This window comes from Periplaneta americana, chromosome 15, assembly GCF_040183065.1.
Source record: "Periplaneta americana isolate PAMFEO1 chromosome 15, P.americana_PAMFEO1_priV1, whole genome shotgun sequence".
Classification (NCBI taxonomy): Eukaryota; Metazoa; Arthropoda; class Insecta; order Blattodea; family Blattidae; genus Periplaneta; species Periplaneta americana.
Window position 1 is genome coordinate 126,291,998 of NC_091131.1, and position 26,172 is coordinate 126,318,169.

Below are 26,172 nucleotides of genomic sequence, written 5' to 3' on the forward strand. Positions count from 1 at the left end.
TGTATAAGCACTTGTTTTAACATTATTAACATGGGGAAGAAAAAACATATCTACCGCACGAGAACGTTTGCTTTGTAAGTTGAAAAATTTGACTTAATATTTCAAAACACGTAGGTAGTTGTTTTAGGTTCTGAAACTGGTGGCTAATTTTTGCAATAGAATCCTAATAATGTTTCAAAAGTTGCTATCGTTATAAATTTATTTTGCATTTCATGAACAGTATGTGATACACGCAATTGTGGCATGCTTAAGCAAGAATGATTCTTAGTCTGTGTGCCAGCATTGATTTCGTTGCTCTCCCGAGAACTCATTTAAGCTGTGGAACTGACCATGCTCAAAACATGTGTAATTAGAATGGGATGTATAAAGTTTGTATGTTTTCAAAGGTCAGCATCGTTAATCACCGCAGCCAGGCGGGGAGTTCATGGTTTCTCCGCAGGATATAAATACGAAAATTATTATAAGGTCTAATTTACCTACAACCACGAAACAGATTACGCTTCGGAATTAAATGAAAACTCTACCCTTCATTATAATTAATGACTTTCGAGTATTAAACTACGTGTTACAAAACGGAGAAGAGTTCCTGCAAAATCGGAATATGTCTGTGATTAAAATTTGAAGACTTATTATGAAAAGAGACCTCCGTCCTTGATTAAAGCTGCAAAGTTTCTAACTAAAAATTTCAGCAGATTTGGGTTTGATTTCCACTAGGAGAATACAAGTTACTTATTAACAATACTGGCCTCATGTCCTTGTATTGAATTTTGTATTTGTTGTCTTTTAAGATGGATTTGTGTCCTACTGTCTACTTGAACGTGGTGTCCTCCTATTCGTTATCAGTAGGGCTAGGATGTTTAGGTGCTAAAATCGGGAAAATATTTATTTTTATGTGCTAATAATCGGGCAAAAAGTTTAATTATGTTTCAATTATTTTATGTGAACATAAACAATGTGCAGTACTCACCAGTTACTGCTTATAGTACACCTCAAGTATTTCAAGTTGATGCTGTTTCTCCAATTGCTGAAGAATTACAGTACACAATGAGACTCTTGCTCAAGTTGTACATCACAAATGACTGACGATTATAGCGGAATACTGCATTATACTACGAAAAAGATCGCCCTGCCATTGAGAAACAACATGTTCGTTCCAACAAGCGCTTCATGGATCACTTCAATTACAGTTCCTGTAGGATCTTATGCTCATGCGCTAGTTGAGCATCTGCTATGGGATGGAAACTGGACTGGACGCTTTTGGAACGCTTTCTAAGTGGAACTCGAATTGAGGAACAAGAAGAAGCTTTAAACACTATACTTGTTAAATAAATATTTAAATTAATTACATAAGTATTTTATTAAAGTCATTGCATAATTTAGTTTAAGACACAATACATTATTAATTCATAGCGAACTTTAATTTTGCCAGGTACTCGTTAATTGAATCTGAAACACCGCCGATTCTCTAAACTGTTACTCCGTCGCATGTCTCAACTGTTACTCCGCCGCTTCTCACAGCTTTTACTCCGCCGCATGTCTTAACTGTTACTCTGCCGCTTTTCACAGCTTTTACACCGCCCTATGTATCAAATGTTACTCCGCCGCTTCTCACAGCTTTTACACCGCCCTATGTATCAACTATTACTCCGCCGCTTCTCACAGGTTTTACTCCGCCGCATGTCTCAACTGTTACTCTGCTGCGTCTCACAGGTTTTAAGTTACTCCGTCGCATGTCTCAACTGTTACTCTGCCGCTTCTCAAGGGGTTTTACTCCGCCGCATGTTCAACTGTTACTCCCCCGCTTCTCACAGCTTTTACACCGCCCTATGTATCAAATGTTACTCCGCCGCTTCTCACAGCTTTTACTCCGCCCTATGTATTAACTATTACTCCGCCGCTTCTCACAGGTTTTACTCCGCCGCATGTCTCAACTGTTACTCTGCTGCGTCTCACAGGTTTTACTCCGTCGCATGTCTCAACTGTTACTCTGCCGCTTCTCAAGGGGTTTTACTCCGCCGCATGTTCAACTGTTACTCCCCCGCTTCTCACAGCTTTTACTCCGCCGCATGTCTCAACTCTTACTCTGCCGCTTTTCACAGCTTTTACACCGCCCTATGTATCAAATGTTACTCCGCCGCGTCTCACAGGTTTTACTCCGCCGCATGTCTCAAATGTTACTCCGCCGCTTCTCACAACTTTTACACCGCCCTATGTATCAACTATTACTCCGCCGCTTCTAACAGGTTTTACTCCACCGCATGTCTCAACTGTTACTATGCTACGTCTCACAGGTTTTACTCCGTCGCATGTCTCAACTGTTACTCCGCCGCTTTTCACAGGTTTTACTCCGTCGCATGTTGAACTGTTACTCCGCCGCTTCTCACAGCTTTTACTCCGCCGCATGTCTCAACTGTTACTCCGCCGCCTCTCACAGCTTTCACATCGCCCTATGTATCAACTATTACTCCGCCGCTTCTCACAGGTTTCACTCCGCCACATGTCTCAACTGTTGCTCTGCTGCTTCTCACAGGTTTTACTCCGCCGCATGTCTCAACTGTTACTCTGACGCTTCTCACAGCTTTTACACCGCCCTATGTATCAACTGTTACTCTGACGCTTCTCACAGCTTTTACACCGCCCTATGTATCAACTGTTACTCCGCCGCTTCTCACAGGTTTTACTCCGCCGCATGTCTCAACTGTTACTCTGACGCTTCTCACAGCTTTTACACCGCCCTATGTATCAACTGTTACTCCGCCGCTTCTCACAGGTTTTACTCCGCCGCATGTCTCAACTGTTACTCTGCCGCTTCTCACAGCTTTTACACATCCCCATGTCTCAAATGTTACTCCGCCGCTTCTCACAGCTTTTACACCGCCACATGTCTCAACTGTGACTCTGCCACTTCTGACAGCTTTTACACCGCCGCATGTCTCAACTGTTACTCCGCCGCTTATCACAGGTTTTACTCTGCCCCAAGTCTCAAATGTTTCACCGCCGTTTGTCACAGCATTTACACCGCCGCATGTCTCAACTGTTACTCCGCCGCATATTTCAACTGTTAGTCTGCCGCTTCGCTCAGCTTTTACACCGCCGCATCTCTCAACTGTCACCCGCCACTTCTCACAGGTGTTACTCCGCCCTAAATCTCAACTGTTACTCCGCCGCTTCTCACAGCTTAAACTCCGCCGCATCTCTGAACTGTTACTGCGCCTCTTTTCGCAGATTTTACTCCGCCGCTTCTCTGAACTGTTTCTCCCTCTTATCTCTGAACTGTTTCAAAGCCCCTTCTCTAAAGAGTTACTCCGCCGAATCTCTGAACTTTTACTGAGCCTCTTACGCTAAAGTGATACTCCATCACATCTCTTAACTCTTACTCCGCAGCACTTCTGAACTGTTACTCGGCCCTTCTCTCAAATATCTGTTTGCCGCATCTCTGAACTGTTACTCCGCCCATTCTCTCAAGATTTACTCCGCAGCATCTTTGAACTGTTACTGAGTATCTTCTCTCAAGTGCTACTTCGGCGCATCTCTCAACTTTTACATTGCCGCTTCAGGCAACAGCTGCACCGGAGCATCTGGTAACGTCGATTCCTTTGCCTCTGGCAATACCGAAAAAGCTGCAGCTAGCAATACCGAAACAGCTGGAGCTAGCAATACCGAAACAGCTGCCCCTAGAAATACCGAAACAGCTGCCCCTAGCAATACCGAAAAAGCTGCAGCTAGCAATACCGGACAGCTGCAGCTAGCAATACCGGACAGCTGCAGCTAGTAATACCGAAACAGCTGCAGTTAGCAATACCGGACAGCTGCAGCTAGCAATACCGAAAAAGCTGCCTCTTGGAGTACCGAAAGAGCTGCCACTAGGAATACCGAAACAGATGCCTCCAGAAAAACGTAAACAGCTGCCTCTGACGACACCGATGACACTGCCTCCGGGAACACCGACACCGCTGCCTCTGCCAACTCTGACACTGCTTCGTCTGGCAAATGCGACACCGCTATCTCTGGCAACTGGAGAAACGCTGTTTGGCGCAAAGGTTTCGCCGCTGACTTGGAATTGAATTGAAACATGTGTTGTCACTATCTCGAATTGAAACGTATGTCATTGTTCATTTGAACTTAATTGAAACATCTTTGTCGTTGGTGACTTGAATTGAAATATCTGTCTTTACTGACTCGAAGTGGAACATATGGTCGTTGCTGTCTCGAAACACAAGATCTCTGTTGTTGCTGTTTCGACAGCTCTCTCTTTGCTGTTGCAGAAGATCGAAGAAAGAAATTAGACCTACCAGAAATAGTGAAAATAGCCACTAGAAATAAAGACACCTCAATCTTGTAGAGTTTGAACTAAATATGTTATTTTATTTGGGCTGCAAGTTCTACGCGCTTAAAATAACTCTGGAATCATATTAGGGCAACTTATTATTTAACCAGTCTTTTATTCTGTAAAATAAGTGTCTAGAAGTGTTGTGGGAACAGATGCATTACAGGACCCACCCTAAATATAAGAATATGCAAAGCCAGAGAAAAATGTCAACGGAAGTAGTGTTTCGATCAATTAAATTATCGATATATATCGTTTTTATTATGTTGGCAACCAACGAATATTGTTGTAATTAGTTTGATTTTAATCATGGAAGCAATTTCGAATGCTGTAGTTAAATATCAAAAAGAAGTGGATCAAATTCTTCCTGTTGGCATAAAATGTAACCTAGAATTTGAAATTATGGAATTATAAAGCGAACCTTTTTACTTGGTTTATGCATGAATATAAATATGTTCCATGTTTTTTATATGATTGTGGTTTATTTAAGAGCCAAATGTTCTGTGAAACATGTAATTCCGGAATGAGTTTGAAGAAATATAAAAGTAAACGAGATGCACTCATGAGGAGATGTCTTCGGAAATTGCAAGGTATTAAATGATAAACAAAGAAACACCGTATCCTAGTACTTTGTGAAATCACTTGGATAATGGAGAAAATGAAACGGAACATCTCCACTGAGGTCCATGGTAAAATGATAATTTTTAAAACAATTTTTTATTTAATTTTTTTAATCCAGGGAAAATAATTTTTAAAACAATTTTTTATTTACATTTTTTGGTACAGGGAAAATATGTTTTTAGAAAGACTAGTGTTTTCTCAGGGCTAAAAATGCAGCGTAAATGGAGTAAAATTAGTATTTTACGTGGACCATATTAAATTTGCTGTAAAATGTTTTAAATTTAGCTTTGGTTTGTTTCATTAACTTTATTTTGAATAAAATACAATATATTGTATAAGAAAGGTGACTAATATGCGCTTAATTTCATTGTTGTTGGTTTTATTAAATGATACATGTTTGTAGTATGCTTTAGTGTTGTTAAGATGGCATACTTGATATAATAATCGAAACTATATAATATATAATCGATACTATGGAATACTCGGGGTGGGTCCTATAATGCATCTGTTCCGTGTTGTGTTTGTTCCATTAGGTAGGTAATGGTTATATGTTGACTTAGTAGGAATTCTTGTAGAGATTTGAATTCAAGTGCCTAAATGTGAACACGTGATTGACTATAGTCCAAATATATCATAACTGTATAAATATATACGGAAGGCTTTTTTATTTTTATCAAGTTCTTGTCACCATTGCGGCATTTTTTGATTTGGAACTATTTATCGTCTTGGTATTGGACGAGCGTCGAGACACCACTGCGCCCGCCTGGGGCAGAGCAGAACGAGTGATGTATTTGTAAGCAAAATGTGCCCTGGTTCTGGAATTTCAGTAGTATTGGTAGTTGTTGTTTATGTCGTCACCACCACCAACAATTTTTTATTAATCTTTTTTAGTGCAGGTTTACTTTACATTTTTATTACTGTATAGACAAAATTGATTGTATTCTTATAGTATTTATTGTTATTTTTGCGATATTTACGAGAATATTTATTATTTTATTTTATATTGATTTTCTTAATATTTATTAATATCAGGCTACCATTTACGCAGGAATACTTACGTAATGTAAGACGAAAATATATGGAATCAAATCTAGGTTGTTGGGTCTGCGGAGTACATTTCACTGTGAAAATGTTTAACTATGAATAAAACACAACTTTTGGCAAAAGAAAAAAAAATAGGATGAAAAAAAAGTGTCCTGGTGCCAACTCTCCTCGAAAAATATATCTTGACGCTGCCTGGGCCAGCCAGGTCTGAAATACATCTCTAAGGACAACCAATGATGTCCTATCAGTGTATTAATGTTAAGAAATGCTTACTTACTTACTTATTGGCTTTTAAGGAACCCGGAGGTTCATTGCCGCCCTCACATAAGCCCGCCATTGGTCCCTATCCTGAGCAAGATTAATCCAGTCTCTACCGTCATATCCCACCTCCCTCAAATCCATTTTAATATTATCTTCCCATCTACGTCTCGGCGTCTCCAAAGGTCTTTTTCCCGCCGGCCTCCCAACTAACACTCTATATGCATTTCTTGATTCGCCCATACGTGCTACATGCCCTGCCCATCTCAAGCGTCTGGATTTAATGTTCCTAATTATGTCAGATGAAGAATACAATGCGTGCAACTCTGCGTTGTGTAACTTTGTCCATTCTCCTGTAACTTTATCCCTCTTAGCCCCAAATATTTTCCTAAGAACCTTATTCTCAAACACCCTTAATCTCTGTTCCTCTCTCAAAGTGAGAGTCCAAGCTTCACAACCATATAGAACAGCCGGTAATATAACTGTTTTATAAATTCTAACTTTCAGATTTTTTGACAGCAGACTAGATGACAAAAGTTTCTCAGCCGAATAATAACAAGCATTTCCCATATTTATTCTGCGTTTAATTTCCTCCTGAGTGTCATTTATATTTGTTACTGTTGCTCCAAGATATTTGAATTTTTTTCCACCTCTTCGAAGGATAAATCTCCAATTTTTATATTTCCATTTCGTACAATACTCTGGTCACGAGACATAATCATATACTTAGTCTTTTCGGGATTTACTTCCTAACCTATCGCTTTACTTGCTTCAAGTAGAATTTCCGTGTTTTCCCTAATCGTTTGTGGATTTTCTCCTAACATATTCACGTCATCCGCATAGACAAGAAGCTGATGTAACCCGTTCAATTCCAAACCCTTTGTGTTATCCTGAACTTTCCTAATGGCATATTCTAGAGCAAAGTTAAAAAGTAAAGGTGACAATGCATCTCCCTGCTTCAGCCCGCAGTGAATTGGAAAAGCTACCCTGTAAAATTTAAGATTAGTGAATTAGCATGTTTTTTGCGTGGATCCTTCAAATTTAAAAGTAAGGGATAGAGACTGGACAGTCATAGCCTTCCGAATGCAGTACTGGAAGTATCAGCCTAAATGTAGTTTAGGAAGGTGAAGAATGTTGGACCGGAGTAGGCCGCGTGGTCTAAGTCAAGATGGCGGCGGTGGTTTACCGATACCCGATCGTAACTAGAATTTAATAATGTGAGGAACTCTAATGTAGCCCCATGGAGAGAGTTGAGTGGGATGAGTGGTAACTCACCTTCTATAACATGAAATTAGCGATCTTGCTTGATTGTCTTTCATGAACATCACACCTCAGCTTACGTTTGTCTTGAAGTTTCCATAGAAACAGCCGGCATTGTGAGATATTTATTATTACGAATGATTGATATGGAAACATTTGTCATTCTTTACACACGCGACACACACAAATCCCTGTAGTTTGACTTAATTTTAGTTTGTTACAGTTCGAAGTGAGAGTTGTGATAAAGTGAAAAATAGCTAGTTCTTATATCAGCATTGCTTTGTTAGAAGCTTACCACTGTTTTGTCTTTTGTAAATTGACTTTAAATTTCATCACAATTAACTAATAATTATAGACGCTAATTTCGGAGGATTTTCTTCGTGAATTTGTTGTGTCGTGCAGAATAAACTGACAAATATGACTGATAGCTTAATTATGGAATATTCATTAGTGACAAACAATTGATTGGTATAAATTCATGAATCACTTTAATTCATAATTTTATTACTAATTCGCAGAAAATTGCTAATGTTGTGGCAAGTAATAAAATAAAAAATAATTAATTTTATGTTAATGAAAGAGTAATATATGATAGAATATTGTGAAATGTTTAATTTTATTGGATGAAAAGTGAAGTGTGGACCTGACTATGAAATATATTTGTCATGTAACAATATCCCCATATATTTATTTAAAATTTAGAAATACAAGACAATTTTATTAGAATGTAGGCTACAAGTACAGAATTTGTTACCGAAAATTAGGTGGAAATAGCGTCAAAACATGTATAGAACCTGAAGATTAACTTTATTTTAACTGAATACGTTCAGATAACTGTTGTGTGTGAAATTTTATGACTTCGATGGTTACTATAAACCAGTGGTCAGCGAAGATTACGTCATATACAGTGCAGCCCGCATGCATAGCAAAGGGGAAGATAGGAGGGACGGTATACCCAAACTGCGTAACATTGAATGAGCAAGTGATTACTAATGGGATGGAGATCATGTCTTACCCCTCCGCCCTGTTGACGTAATGTGGGGTTGACATGCGAGTCAAGTAATTCCGACCACTGCTGTACCTATATTTAAATGTGAGCACTTTACGAATTGTAACTCATTTGTCTATCTCTTTAAACCTAATAATAAAGAAAAAAATTCGTTCATTCATAGTGTTCTGCACATGGGCAGGTCTGTCTTTCACTGCAAACCCAGCATTCTCCAGTCTTTCCTATTTTCTGCCATCCTCTTTGTCTCCTCATTTGATCCATATATCTTAATGTCGTTTACGATCTTGTATTTTCTTCTGCCCCGAACTCTTCTCCCGTTCACCATTCCTTCCAGTGCATCCTTCAGAAGGCAGTTTCTTCTCAACCAATTCCTTTTCCTCTTTCTGCTCAGTTTCAGCATCATTCTTTCTTCATCCACTCTTTCCAGCACAGCTTCGTTTCTTATTGTGACTGTACATTTGACATGCTCCATCCTTCTCCAAACTCACATTTCAAATGCTTCTAGTCGCTTCTCTTCACTTCGTCGTAATGTCCATGTTTTTGTTCTATACAATGCTACAATCCACACAAAGCACTCCTCTTTGTTAGTTCTTTCTCCAGAAATCCGCAGAACATCTCTTTTTTCTATAAAAAAATCCCTTTACCATTGCTGTACTCTTTTTGAGTTCTTGGCAGCACCTAATGTACTCCTTATAGTACACCCCAAGTATTTACTGTACTGCCTCATTTAGAATTCGGAAGTTTACCTTCTTTACATTTCTTCCTATGGCCATGGTCTTCGTCTTGTTGGCATTTATCTTTATTCCATACCGCCGTCGGCCTCGGTAGCGCCAGCTAATTCTTGCTACTTTCTCGCAACGCGTAGATTTTCCGCTCCGAACCGACCCGAGACAATTGAGTTTTGAAATTTTGTGCCTACAGTTCGTGTGAAGCAAATGAGGCAGTAGTTTTTGTTGGTTTTATTAAATTTTAATATATAAGATTTAAAAAGTGTTATTTTTCACGAAAAAATTGTGGTCAAACGCTTGGACGTAAATTTCCACACTTTATTTGCCAGAAAGTGTAGTGTCAATGATTGGATCAAGTGCAGTGTATTCACAATCAGCTGTTCCCACAACTTCCACCTCAACATCACAGCCGTCAACAACACAACCAGACTCGGCATAAGAGGATGATGACAGGAAATGATGTTTTTCTCCGCATATGTACGTATGTTTTTCTTATTATTATTTAGTGATATTTATTATTAATTTTTAGCGACATTTCTGGAGATTTTTTTTCCAAACTTTGTAGAGATTTAGCTACTTTTTGTTGAAAAGTTAGCGAGATTGTAGAGCGATATGTTGGCAACAGTGATTCTCATCACGGCTTCTTGGGAAGACAGGGTAATCTTATGACTCGTAGATTTGCGAAGTCTGTATCAGAATTTACCGACCGCATAGTTTGTAACAAAATTCGGGTCTGTAATCTTCATACTGCAACAGTTCTATGAGCCCGAAAACATTAAATACATCAATAATTGTTTAGATATGTCCGTCAAATTGCTTATCAAAATCACAGTGCTATAATTAGCAAAATATTACATTAACAGTGTTAAACGTTTTCGACATAAACTGCCGTCTTCAGAATACGTAACAGTACAAGAATATGAATACTTTGTGTGGAAACATTATGGTTAAGAGACATGTTGATTACATATTAAAATATTTAAAACTAAATGCATATGACATGGACATATAAAATGAAGGATGAATGATAAAACAAAAATTACATGGTTCTGACTATATATACAGGGTGATTCACGAGGAAAGGTAAAAAATTTAGGGTATGAATTCTGAAGTCGTTCTGAGTCAAAAAGCTCATATGAATATGAATATTGAATATTGATTTCACAAAAACTTCTGCGAGTCCATTGTAATAACTCCCATTTAGAGGCATATAACGGAGAAATTTAAAGTTTATATTCACGTATGCATACATACCTAATATTCTAGAAGTCGGGGTCGATGTTTTCGCACATTTTCAAAGGTACCTCCTTCTGCTTCAATGCACTGTTGCGCTCGGGCTTGAATCGCGCTTGAAACATTTTTATTGTAAACATTTGATTTTGCCGTGAATGATAATTGATTATATGATTAATTTTGCTGTTAAAAATGCATTTATAATGTGCAGACTATATAGAAAGTAATGCTTGCCAAAAATGTGTTTTAGTGCTCACCTGCCTGAAATAAAACCATGTTAATATTATAAATTTGAAAAAAAGAACTGGCTAGTTTTGTTCTAAGCATACCAAGTAGTAATGCTTATACAGGGACATCATTTTATTTTTACTAACATTTTTAATATTAACCTGGCTATACCTGTAGAGAACCGGAAACACAGTTTGCTATCCCCTTCCACGACCGTAGTTCGATGATACTGGCGTAAAACACAAACAAATCACTCTATTAGGTATAGGAGGGAAGAAAAGTAGTTCATCCATTTACGTAAACTAGGAAATATCACGATTTTGAGTTCGATAATTTTCATTAGGATTTTGTTTAATCAAAATACAATACTGTATTAAGAATAAGTGTTTTTACTCACGAACTGAGTTATCCATGCGAATGTATTCATTATGCAGTGAATATTATACTGTCTACAGCAATATAGAGAAAGAAGTTAAATTGAAAAATAATCATAATATGGATATTTAAACACATTTTTGAAAATGGTGGCCGTTCATTTCGATACAGGCTTCAGTTCTTTTGTGCATATTATCGCAGTATAGAGTATTGCATCTAATTCAAATTGCCAGTTTCGTCCTTCGTACTAGTAACTCATGTTGAAATAATTCTGTACCTACTCTATAAAAGAGTACCTTCCGTACTGTAAATTCAGTCTTCACTTCTGCCCTACCCGCACAGATAAAATTGCTCAGATATGCTATCTACTGTCTGTCCATGGGTTATGCCGCAGGATCGTAGAAAGGGGGGAAATCACGTGACAGTTAATTACTTAACGAAGCCCTTTTATTTAAGTTATGTTAAACAGTTGTATAATATTACATAAACGTCCAATTCCTAACAGAAAATAATGTTTTCAGAAAAGAGCTAAGACAGCCCAGCTTTTATAGAGGGACGAGCAGAAGCAGGTGGGGGAAATCGGGATGCGACGTAGGCAAACGGACAGTACCTGTGCGAAAATATGATTCAATATTGAAAGCTCTTTCGTCACTGGAAAACGCGAACATATTTCTGGAACGTACTATACTCACTAACTCAGTACTGTTTACCATATGCGGCCTTGATTCTGTGTGGACAGTTGGAACTTCATTAGTAGAAAGTGTGGGAGTGAAGTACATTCAAAAACTCAGATAGAATAAAAATTGAAGTAAAAATAAAATGATGTCCCTGTATATAGTTCAATTTAGTCAGTCCAGTTGTTTCCTTTGACTACTTTTTATGTTCATTATTGTCCTTGCTTTAAGAGTAAACAAACTTATGAAACTCATAGATTCAGACGGAAATATTTTATATTTCTATAAAGAGATTTGTTACAATATTCAGATTTTTCGGCTTATTGTTATTAGGATTATACAAAGAATAAATTTTATTTATTTATGTTGACACAAAATGGAGATTTTCTTTTTCTGTTATATTCAGAGACGTTGCTTTGTGTACTTACTGTCTACTCAGTATATCTGAAATAATGTAAATTACTTTAGAAGTAGATAATAAATGTCATAAAATGTATCTTTGTTTCAATTCCGTGTGAAATTTAAATCTGAAATCTACATTAAATCCCCTAAGCAAATCATTATATGGATAAAGGGTGTATAGACCGAAGTTTTATATGGTACAAATATAAGGAAATTTAATAATATAAATTGCCTAAATACTACAAAACATTTGTACTCGTTAAGATTTTTAATTTAATGTATAATTTTGTTCACTATCTGTATAAAATTTTATTCAGGTGCGTTTTAAAATCTTAGGTTGCCTGTACCTCAATTCACCATATTGACGTATACGCCCTTTTTCCGGCAAACCCCTCAATTGGTTTGAATGCTGTTTTTTTTATTTTCTATTAAGCGCCATGGGGGTTTCGGAGCTGCAGTATACAAGTGGGGAGTGTGGGACGGGCGGTAGCCCCCCAATAAATACAAAATTACAATCCGAATTAGGTTTGGATATAGCGAATACATTACTTCGTTAGATCTGTTGGATAATTTCTCGACTAATTCAAAGGTATCACCTGAAATTTTCGTGCGCTAGTGTCGCTTACTCTTATCCGATATTGAAAAAAATACAGTAGGCCTATTTATTTATATTTCTGCTACATATTGTTATGACATCAGCCACAACGTGCCATCCCACACAAAACCACTCGTTTATAGCCTTATCCACAATTTAGTACACCGTTTCTATGAAATTACCATGTTTTCTACTACGCATACATATTGAACCTTTACCACGGACTGTTGTTCTTGTTTGATCAAGATTCAAGTCCATTCGTCTAAAAACAATCATTGTATTATACTGGGTGTTCAGTTCAAAATGTGTCTTGGCTCGCTGTATGCCGTCATGTGGCTAGCTGATGAGCCTAGAGAATTCAATCTTCCTACACTTCCGCAGCTCAGGTGTATAATCTAAGAGGCAGAGAAGTTGGCTAGCAAGTACGGCGTTCATTCTGAAGAGTACGTGCCGATACGTACGGTAACGCCGGTAGTGGCAGGAATGTGAACTGTTTGGAAATACGTACTGTCAGGATATGGGGAGAGGGTTAAGACGATTACTTACGTATTTGTTGACATTAACTTCGACGGTCAACATGGACACGGATCATTTGATTTGTGTTGTGAATGTTACCGTACGCAACCGATGATAACAAATACCCTGCGTACGACTTGCCGGCGCAAAACACAGTTCGAAAGAGGTTATGGTAGCACACAGACCGTACAGACCGCCATCTGTTGCTACGACGTTCAAGTTATACCGTACACGTTCTCAAGTTCAGATTGAAGAACGCCTTAAATAATAGGCAACTTCTCTAACATATAAACTGAAACTCGCTTCAAATCGGTGACCCAACAACAGTGACGTCATGACACACTTTGAAATGGACACCCAGTATACTGTATGTGCATACCGATTTTGCGTCCACATTGAAACCCGTAAAACACGGAATGTAGGCCTAATTTTTGCCAATCCCCAAGACACTATGCATCATATTGGAAACGGACGTATTTGACAACAAGAATAAATGTAATGCGTCAGGCGACACATAAGTTTGATAATAACTTCGGAAACCAGATTTCTAAGCCTAATGCAGTACAGAGATTTACTAGCCTCATTCAGGATGAAGTTTGTTTGATTTCCTTGCATCTACTTGTAATTCTGATTGTAAAAGATATTTGCTTTCATTGTTCACAAGAGTGCAGATTCATGCAAGATTACGGAGAATGAATGAAAAACTGTCAAGTGGTGACAACAAAAAGGAAGAAAAGAAAATGAAAGAAGTTCTGCATCAATAAACTGGAGTCTTATGTAATATAATTTCATATTATATTTACGCTATTTTATGTTAGCAGTTTATTGGTGCAGATGGTTTTTGTTTTCTTTTTTTTTACATCAGAAGACATATCTTCATTCAATTGTCTGAGTCTTGCATTGAGTGAGAAAAAAATCATTTTTGCAGTCATACTTAGAGTATGAAAGAAAATCAAAATTAACACTATTATGAATCAAGCTCATTAAATTGCTTTCTTACATCATTCTGTGACAGCAGATTTTCTAAGTCATTATGAAACATTTTGGTCATCAATGTTACACATTCTAATAAATGCATTTTTTAATTGTTTTCTGAACCTATATGGTCACTGTTATGACAGGCAGGTGTATAAATAAATGGCAACTGAGGATCTTCGGTTACTTTTTCATATTCCTTGAACATAAATGTTATGCCCTCTTGTATTTTTCATTGTCTGCAAGAGCTGCACAACAATTAACACACTGTTTAGCATCACATGCCTTCTTAGCAATATAACCAGCAATATATTATTATAGTGGATTTGCATTCACGATCTCATTATCAACATCAGAGAAATTAAAAGATTCCCTCATCAACTATTAACCTCTTTCACAATTTCATTTGTTACTAGAACATAACATTATTTTGAGCAGCAATGCCCGATTACTGTACTGAATATCATCCTTGTTCTACCATCCTTATTTCTAATTATGCAAAAGTAAATCTCTAAATAATCTTAATTAATACTCCAAATTAAGAGCGAATGCATATCAGTGTACATTTTTAACGACTTCCTACAAATCATATCATAAAGGACAAATCATACCATAAAGGAAGTAAATTCAGTTGTAGATGCTAGATATAGGTTGGGATGAATTTTTTAATCAGTGCAGCTTATTAAATATGTTCAATAACATATAAAATTTAATGTTGTTAACTAATGCTGAGTTTTTTCATTCAATAAACCCATCAACTCTCTTGCTCTCCAATATTTCCATACACAGTCTAGAATTTAATGTAGAAAATTACGAACAAACTAGCATAATGCTATTAAGTATTAATCTTAAAAAAAAAATGTATGTGCCTTCAATGTCATCACAAGGCTTAACACATTGTAATCGCTTATTTAAAACATCAATATTTGAGGCGTTCAGAGCTAAAGTGGTTAAGTCACAAATTTTCATACATTGAGTTTAATTCATTTTCTGATTGTCTGAAGTTGGACCTTTTTCGAGCAGTAATAGATCAAGTCTTAATTTCCAAGCATTCGCCGGTAGGTGACACTAGTCACTTTTGGCTCAGATTATCACTAGTCAACAAGGTTTTTGTCACAAGGGTGAAAATGGTCATTTTAGATCAATCTTTGTGTGCTGATAGTGGATCTAAACTTGAAAATTTTCCATCACGCACCATTTAAGAGAAAAATTGGAAATTGTGAAAAAAAAAAAAATGAATTTACCAAAGAACTTGGGTATCGAACTATGGACTTTATTTATACGGTTACACAGTATATTCATACGTTTTATAACTTATTCTTGCACAGAATATACTTGAAGTGTATTTTAAGGAATAGATTCTTTGAAATGCATGAGTGCATTAATAAGGCGCGTAGTAGGTAGTATATATCTGTATTACTTTATTGCTTTATGACGCTAGACCAACAGAAAGCACTGAGAGGGTGGGCTTTTAGAGTGACATAGATTGTATTTTAGGATTAGTTGAATATTGTTTGAGGTTGTGACAAGTTGTATCGCTGGTTTTAAATGTTCATCTTCGCGTTCATTTACGTTTTTTCAGAATGAAAAGATCTCGTCGTGCGTGTGTAAATTCGCCGGACAGCTTTTGTTACGTATGTGGAAATTTACGGCAAAATCGCAGCGTCGGCCTTTATCAGATAAGTTAACCCAAGCATATTATTGCTATTTTTAATGTAATGTGTGTGATGAGGACAAATCATGGGCTTCCCATTTGTGCTGCACAACATGTTACTAAAAACTGATAAAATGGATGAATGGAGAGAAGACTCGAAGTATGCCGATTGCAGTTCCAATGATCTGGCGTGAACCGACAAGCCATGCAGAAGACTGTTATTTCTGTTTAACAAAGATTACGGGATTTTCAAAGAAAACAAGATTTAAAATTGAATATCCTAATGTTCCATCTGCAATAAGACCTGTACCACATGGACTAAAACTCCCAATTCCTAATCCTCCTTCGCAATTGGAGGAATTTGTTCTTCCAGTCCAGAACATCATAAAGAACCCCATTTAATTCAACAATGTGAACTGAACGACTTAATAAGAGATCGTAATCTCACTAAACAACAAGCTGAGATTTTAGGGTCTAGACTGCAACAATGGAACCTGCTAGCACCAGATACTAGAAGTTCATTGTACAGGAAGGGACATGAACGGTTTTCGAAGTATTTTAATTTTATAATGAAGAATTCTATGTGCGTGTGTGTAAATATAACTTAGATGGCTTAATGGAAGAACTAGGATTTCAGCACATCCCAGAGGAATGGAGGTTATTCATAGATTCTTCCAAAATAAGTTTAAAAGCAGTGTTATTGCACAATGGAAACGCTAAACCATCAATTCCAGTGGCGTATGCAGTGGATATGAAGGAAACTTATACAAATTTGTCAGTCCAATGCAGTCCAATATAAAACATACTGCTGGCAACTCTGTGGAGATTTGAAAACTTTCGCCTTATTGCTCGGACTTCAGGGTGGATTCACAAAATACTGTTGCTTTCTCTGTTTGTGAGATAGTAGAGCGACTGAAAAAGACTGGCTTCCCAGAGAAAGCAATGTCCCAGGAGAACATAATAATAATAATAATAATGATTTATTTTAGCTGGCAGAGTTAAGGCCGTAAGGCCTTCTCTTCCACTCAACCAGCAAAAAGTGTATATACATATGCATGAACTTACAAAGAATCCAACAATTTGATTGAGATGAGAGTTACATGTATACAAAAGTTATTTACAAATTAAACAACAAAATACTATGAACTATTAATTAAACACTGAAATAAACTGTGTAGCAGAATTAAACTAAAATACATAGAATGTTAATATATTTCAAATAATATTAGATAATAGAAAGAGATTATTACGAGACAATTAAAATACAGCACAATCAGGATGATGTCTAAAGAAAAAAGTAACAATGTAGTCAGTGATAGTTTAAATCAGTATGATTGGAGTGAAATGCTAATAAGGTTATCTTTTAAGCTGTTCTTAAAGGTGTTTATTGTCTTGCAGCCCCTAATACTTTGTGACAAGGAATTCCATTGACGCGAGGTGGATATTGTAAAAGATGATGAATAACAAGATTTTCTATGAAGAGGTATACTTAGCGTGCCACAGATAAGTGATCTGGTATTTACGTCGTGGTTAGAGTATAGATAAGAGAAACGAGACGAAAGGTAATTTGGTGTTGAAGTGTGCAGAATTCGAAAGAGTAAAGACAAAGAGTGTAAAGTTCTACGTTCTTTAAGTCGGAGCCACGAGAGACTTGCGAAGGACGGTGATATGTGATCATACCGTCGGATGTTGCACACGTATCTGACGCACATATTCTGAGCTCGCTGTAACTTGACTGACAATTCAGAACTTAGGTCACTTAACAAAACGTCACAATAATCGAAGTGCGGCGTTACTAGGGTTTGCACTAGGGTAAGTTTTAGTTGCTGGGGCAAGAAGTTTCTCAAGCGACTCAAACAGTGAATGGAGGAACAGATTTTTTTTATCGTTTCTTTAACTTGAAAATTCCAACTTAGATTATTATCAAAAAAGAAGCCAAGATTTTTTACGACAGATGAATAAGGGATTAGCGTGTTGTTAAGAGTAACAACTGAATGATTACTGTTATTAAGGGAGTTAACTAAACGCTTATGTCCAATAATTATGGCTTGAGTCTTACTTGGATTAAGTGCGAGTCCGAAATTTGCCGCCCAAGTGGAGACAGTGGCTAGGTCACAATTTAACTTATCAATCGATTCATTGATCGTATTGGGTCTGGAATGTATGTAAAGTTGTAGGTCGTCGGCATAGAGGTGATATCGGCAATACTGTAAGTTCTTTGATACGTCATTAATGTAGATAGAGAAAAGTAGTGGACCTAATACGGAGCCCTGCGGCACTCCCGCCTTTGTGCATCTCCATTGGGAGAATTGATTATCAAGTGAAACACACTGTTGGCGGTCACGTAATATCAAGCATGTCCCTTTAGTGAAACCGGAAAAAGTACTGCTTCCTCCTTTACATATCAAGCTTGGTTAATGAAGAATTTCGTTAAAGCTATGGATAAAAATGGAGAAGGTTTTGCATATATAAGGAATATGTTTTCGAAACTCAGTGAGGCTAAAGTGAAAGAAGGAATTTTTGTTGGCCCTCAAATTAGGAAACTTTTGAAAGATGAGGGCTTCGAAAAAAATTAAGTGTTGAGGAACTAGAAGCTTGGAATGCCTTTGGAAGTGTTGTTAGTGGGTTTTTAGGTAATAATAAGGCTGACAATTACCAACAGCTTGTACAAGAACTCCTGCATAGTTACAAGAAGCTTGGTTGTCGAATGTCATTGAAAATACATTTCCTACATTCCCATCTGGACTTTTTCCCAGAGAACTTAGAAGCTGTAAGCGATGAACAAGGGGAAAGATTTCATCAAGATATACACAGGATGGAACAACGATATCAAGGTAGGTGGGATTCTATTATGATGGGGGACTACTGTTGGTTTTTGTTCAGAGAAGGTGACTCAAACTACAAGAGGAAAAAATAACTGTAAGTAACTAAATACATTTTTAAAATCTAGTTTGAAGTCTGTATATGGTTGTTTACTTCAATGTAGGGCTCCTAAGCTATTTGATTTGAGATTTTAATCAATTTAATTTATAAACCTTGAGAAATTATAGTTAATTTGATCCAGTTTTAAATTAATGAAGTAAAAGCCTATTTTGAAGAGGAAAAAGGAACATAATGCTATTTTTTCTTATTGTAATTATTATTTATGTAGCGTTACTATTTTTCTGTGAAACGTCAGTGTATTTTGTGTATAAATTTTGTATCTTAGGAATTTATTTATTTTCACTGTTGTAATTACGTATTTTGAAATGCGCGAAAACGTTTTTTTAAGTCAAAATACTTCCCCTTCTGTCACACAAAAATGTTACGTGTTACAGATTTTTCGCTGCCATTTTCGTAATCAGTAGGGTCGATTTAGTAAAAATCAGCTGATTTCATTTCTGTGACAGACAAAAAGTTAAAATTTGTTGACTAGTTATTATTTTGTTCACGATGTTCTGAGCCATAGTGGATCAAGTCACCAAAGCGTTGCATCAATTAACATCACAATTGTTTATATTTTATAAATCTAGAATTTGAGAATGGAGCAATAAAATTATTGCTAGTGAAATTAGATAATCCACTAGAGCAGGTTAACTTTAAGTCCTATTATCTCAAAACTACGGCTCATGGACTTGATCCACTTTAGCTCTGAACGCCTCATTTATTTGTACAAGACAATAAGGATACAGCATTGCAGACTCCGATTTCTACTGAGGATGATTTGAAATTATTTTCTTCATAACAGAATAATAACTCTAATGATAAATCTAGACATTTAATAAAATGAAATAAACTGACTTTAAATATTTTTTCATGGAATAATCTCTGATTTCCAAAAGACTTAATTATGCATATGATTTTTTTACACTTTCCTGTGGTGTTAATTATATTATATTAATTCTATTATTGTACTAATAGCGAACTTAGGATCATGAAATCTTTTCTGTATTGTTATAAAACAGTGGAAGTTAATTGTAACAAAATATCTTGTATGTTTATGAAAAAAAAATATTGTTACCTAAATAAATTTAATGCATTCTCACCACAACAGATTTGGTCGGTCATGTCTAATTCATTTCATATTTCACAGCCCTCTTCCTACCTTCACTTCCTGGCACATCACGTTCTGAAAATCCTGATGATGTTGGCTTAAGATATTTATTCCAAAATAAATAAATAAATAAATAAATAAATAATTTTAATAGGGTGGTTACATTTCGAACATTGATATAAATAGTAATATAACGGAGAGAATTTGTAAATAATTCACGTGGAGGTGTAAGTAATTATCGGCTTCTTGAAATTGTAAATAATAATACTACTACAGAGGGGAAGTGAAGAGAAATCTTTATTTTCCCGCAAGTTTTTGGTTGCTTGTAGCGCTCATCTGGTAGGTACGAGAAGCTTCTTGACAGATTACACTTAATTCGGCTTATGAACCCCTTTCATATATATTCTAAGCCAGCAGAAGACAGTTTCAGGCTGTGTGATGTTTGTGGGGGAAGAGCACATCCCTCATTTCGTGTGACGTCAGGTGAGAGCATCGTAATGCAAAGTTGCCTACATAAACGGCGTTTCTTTGAGTTAAGAGAAGAAATAGAATTATTCATGACTAGTCTAAATCAGCCTGTCCCCGAGTTGCAAGAAAATACCTGAATTTGTGACTTGGCTTTCCATGCGGGTTTAATAGATCACTTAAACTATTTAAATACCTCACTTCAGACCAAGGGTCTCATCGTAACAGATATATACTACAAAGTTGAAGCGTTGAAATTGTCATGGGCTCTATGGGTAAATCAATTGCTGGCTGGAAACTGTGCATTTTTCAAAGTTATCGCAAGTGCGTGATCCGGACATTAGTCTCTCACAAGAATATGTGCAAATTCTACAAGATATTCTTCGCCAGTTGAGTCGAAGATTCAAGATGTAGAACAGTTTCTACTATATTTCAGCTCTTTGCAACCCCTTCCTAGCAGGTACCAATTGGAACTGTTAAATTTACAATGTGACTATTTGTTGAAGGACAAATATAAACACAAGAAGGACTTGGTTGACTTTAACAGGAATTTCTACCAAGCCAGATTCCCGAGATTGTATGCATTTGCTGCACAGGTATTATGTATGTTTGGTTCGTATGGTTGTATACGAACAATTTTTTCTGTTATGAAACTTGCTACACCTAAATCAAGAAGTACCTTGTAAGATCACAACCTAACATGCAGTCTTAATTATATATTGCCCAGTCATTATGTCCCAATATGGATGAATTAGTTAAAGAAAAAAGAAACAAAAAATGCAGAAAATGTCAACATAACCGTTCTGTGCCTTCTTCCAAATTACAGAGAAAAGAAAATGTAGTTTGTATGTATTTTTTCATAAAATACAGCAAAGGTTTAATTATTTCTAATTATTTTTAAACACGTTGTGTGATTGCAGTCATTATAAATAAAGGATATCTTGACGTACAAATGAACGTGCGTAATAAAAACTTGTATTATTTTACTATATATTTGTTTCGCCAAATTAACTGAAATGAAATACTACGTGACTATTAGATACAGGAAAGTGTCCAGCATATGAGACTGTCTTTGCTATAGATTGATTTTCTCATAATAGAGCAAAAATTGAATTATTTATAATCAGTACACAAGATGTGCAATTGAGTTAACATTACCATTGGGATATCCAGGCATACAGCAAAGGTTTAATTATTTCTAATTATTTTTAAACACGTTGTGTGATTGCAGTCATTATAAATAAAGGATATCTTGACGTACAAATGAACGTGCGTAATAAAAACTTGTATTATTTTACTATATATTTGTTTCGCCAAATTAACTGAAATGAAATACTACGTGACTATTAGATACAGGAAAGTGTCCAGCATATGAGACTGTCTTTGCTATAGATTGATTTTCTCATAATAGAGCAAAAATTGAATTATTTATAATCAGTACACAAGATGTGCAATTGAGTTAACATTACCATTGGGATATCCAGGCATACAGCAAAGGTTTAATTATTTCTAATTATTTTTAAACACGTTATGTGATTCCAGTCATTATAAATAAAGGATATCTTGACGTACAAATGAACGTGCGTAATAAAAACTTGTATTATTTTACTATATATTTGTTTCGCCAAATTAACTGAAATGAAATACTACGTGACTATTAGATACAGGAAAGTGTCCAGCATATGAGACTGTCTTTGCTATAGATTGATTTTCTCATAATAGAGCAAAAATTGAATTATTTATAATCAGTACACAAGATGTGCAATTGAGTTAACATTACCATTGGGATATCCAGGCATTAAACTGTGTTGTGAACGCAGATCACTTTTATTTATCGCCTAAATCACTGCTACCTGCACGCCAAATACCTTCTCCACCCTCCTGCAAACTGTTGTCCACACTTCATAGACCTTGCACAGATGTCGAATGCGAGACGGCAGAGCGGAGAGAGGTGACGTCACAGTGCTGTATCCTGTCCTGGTCTGTTCTAAGCCCTTTTGCTATCTGGTTGGGCTTTTTTCGAGGTTTTATCAGCCTAAGGCGAATGTCAAGTAATCTATGGCGAATATTTGGTTTCATTTCGCCAAATACCATCTCGCCATCATCAATTCAATCGACACTGAAGAAGCTAGTAGTTATTACAGTGTCGTTAAATAACCAAGTAAAAAAAGTAGTGCCAAACTGCAACATACTTTTACCCCTGCTACAAGAGATAATTGATTTGAAATGAAAGACAACATTAAGACGAATACTGAAGGCAAAGGATTTCAGGTGGAAGAAATGTGCATCGAGAAAAAAAATTATTGAAGAGGAAAACACTGTAAATTAGAATAAGAAAGCTTAGAGAAGTGGAAAAACCGATTTTGTATCTGGACGAGATGAGGATAGATAAGCCTACCAATTTCATTTTCCCAAGTGCTGGCACGATAAAAATGTTACGGGAGTTTTGACTACCATAAATATGTCCAGAAGACCCATTGTTGTCCATCAGGGTGGGGGCGGTGGGGCTAATGGCTTTGTTGAGAAATTCGAGTTAATATACACGTCTGGAACATAAACAGACGATTATCATGGACAGATGATACTCCAACAATTTTGAAAAATGTGACAATGATAGTCATAGCGACAACACCGAAGATGCGGAATCTTTTATGTTTGACTTCGTTCCCTTGTTGCCAAGTAAGTGGACTGAAGTTTTCAGGTCAGAGTGTAGCATAAAGTTCCCCCGTCCCGCCTATCTATTCCCCGCGCCAACTCATAACGCGAAGACAATACATTTATTTATTTATTTATTTATTTATTTATTTATTTATTTATTTATTTATTTATTTATTTATTTATTTATTTATTTATTTATTATTTTGCCAATAATTGTAACATAAAATATAAAATATACAGAGAAACTTTAGCTCGCCCCTGAAAGAGTAGAACTCGTGCTCAGGGGCGGATTCCTGAATTGAAATTAATAATTATACAATAAAATTATAATTAATAATTATACAATACAATTTGCAATTATAGCATGTAAATTTAAATTTACAATTTTTCAATTTTTATAAAATCCATACATAACTTTTTTAATTTAATACTAGAACTATTCGAATTGACAAGATTGGGATATTTAAATATAAATTTGTTATATATTCTTGGGCCTAAATTACTACTATGATTAAATACTGTAACAGTGTTGCATTTTGGTTCAAACAGTCTTAAAGAATTCATACCTTTTGTTTCATAACTATGAGAATACAATTCAAAATTATTTCGATTTTTGTGTATGAATTTTATTAATACAATATAATAAATTTGTCTTACGTTAAGTACATTAAAGTCTAGAAACAAATTTTGAGATGGAAAATTAATAGGTTTATGAAGACATATGAGAGTTCGCGGGAAAAACGATGAATGTCACATTTCTGTTAAGGATTAGATAACGATCTAATTGAGTCTATAACTGCAAGATGTAGTGCTGTTTCTATACAAAATAAAGGAAAGAATTACTGTGTTCATGGTGATAATTCTCCTTTTTACCATTTTTCATAAGAACAACATTAAATTTCGTAGTGATCCATTGAATTAGATAATGACATGAACCTTAACAAAACTGTGACATTCATTATTTTTCCCGCGAACTCTTCATATTTTAATTATTTTCTTTTGTAATAAATAAAGTGGATTAAAATTGGATTTAAATGAGCTACCCCATCCTATAATTCCATACATAATTACCGATTGAAATAAAGTTAAATATATTTTACGTAATAAACTTATTGACAAGTAATTCCTCAATAAAACAAAATAATATACTATTTTACGTAATTTATTACAAAAGTAATTAATGTGTTGCTTCCATTTTAAATGATTATCGAAAATTATGCCTAATACTTAACTTCAGAGGACTCTTTAATAATCGGACATTTACACTGCATCACTATAAAGGGGCAGTTCCTCTTATGAAACATAATCAGACTTTGTAGACAAAAAATAAAATATTCCATCTGTAAATTCTGTATAAAGTTTCATAAAAATATGTTAGATAGGGGAGAAGTTATTAATTTTGTTTAAATGCATCCGCTATAAAGGGATAATTTTTCTTGTGCAAACGTAATCAGAGTTTTTACACAAAACATGTGTGCCACCTATAAGGTAATGTACAAAATTTCGTAACAATTCGTTGGAATGCGAGAAGTTATTAATTTTGTCCAGCTAGTGATTTGCGTTCCGATTCACTGCGCGTTTGTTAAGGTTAGATAAGAATGTGTCCAATGTATTTTTAACCTGTTGTTCGATGTCATGTGAATAATTTTGTAGGCCTAAAACGCTCACAAGTGATTAAAAATTTCCTTATTCCATGATTCTTTTTTGCTGTTAAGCCAAATAATCAAAAGTTACCGTATGTCCCACCACTGAAAAAAATTAATTACAGTGGAAGCTCTTAAGTTCGACAGAAATCAAGTTTGACATTCCTAGAGTGGCTTACGTAGGAGAATTAGACACGCCCCTATACGGGCACTAAGAAATAGGTTTGCCGTTTGAATGGGAATTGGTTCTGTGTTTTGTAGTGATACTTTTGTTAAAGGAAAATATAATATTTTATTGATGAAGACATCCATATTTAATCACTGATTTTAAATTAATGAACTCTTGTTTTTCTATTTGAGAATTGTGCCCTTTGTGAGACGGAACTGTCGAAACCCACTGTGGCACTAGAAGCGCATACACAAGTCTCGGGGAGGGCAGGAAATGCAAGTACAGTACTGTATTTGTTGATGGATAACCAATAAGAATTCGTATTCATTTCACCTGTCACACCCACTACCCTTATTGGACTGAACTTTCAGTACTGTTTTGTCGAACTTAGGAGAGTCCACTTTACTGATAAATGCGCAAGAACGCGCAAACTTTAAAACAAGGATTCAATACTCTAAATGAAGCTGTATTAAACGGTAAAATAATTGTTGTAACCGGACGCGACCGGCTATGCTAAAACTCATGTTATATTTGGAGAAAGCCCACATCTGTGGAGTAACGGTCAGCGCGTATGGCCGCGAAACTAGGTGGCCCGGGTTCGAATCCCGGTCGGGGCAAGTTACCTGGTTGAGGTTTTATCCGGGGTTTTCCCTCAACCCAATACGAGCAAATGCTGGGTAACTTTCGGTGCTGGGCCCCGGACTCATTTCACAGGCATTATCACCTTCATTTCATTCAGACGCTAAATAACCTAGATGTTGATACAGCATCGTAAAATAACCCAATAAAAATAAAAAAATATTTGGAGAACTTAAAAAAATTTTTTCAATTGTAATGCTTAATACTTTACAAACTTGTAATTGAAGTTACATTAGTAAGAACGTATCCATCTGAACAGATTCCATTTCTCACAACACAATAAAACACCATCAATTGGCTCTTTTTCACCCACGTAGTAAGGCCCAATTGTATAAAACTCCCTGACTAAAGATCAATTTTGATCGAAGATCGAAAAGTAAACCGAGTTCAGACACTTCTTCTATTGTATAAAACTTTTCTGCGATCAAATTACATTGGTTCAAATGCTATCTAAGTTCACGTGAAAAGGATTTGGCAACATCGCATAAACAGGTGAAATACGTGATGCGCGGACCATGTTATACAGGTTTGTTCAGTGTTGCCAATCTAGCGACTTTAACTCTTTTTCAACAACAATTTCTTTTAACTTTTATATTGCTTAAATAGGGATTTAGTGACCTTTTTAGCACCCCATAGTGACAAAATTTAATCTTTCTTTGTTGATAA

The 26,172-nt window shown here is 35.9% G+C and overlaps 1 protein-coding gene across 5 annotated transcripts in view; it reads left to right on the forward strand.

Annotated features, from left to right (window-relative positions):
• LOC138715318 (serine protease gd-like) overlaps nucleotides 1-26,172 on the forward strand; it is a 371,579-nt gene that overhangs the window by 236,689 nt on the left and 108,718 nt on the right. The window lies entirely within an intron of this gene.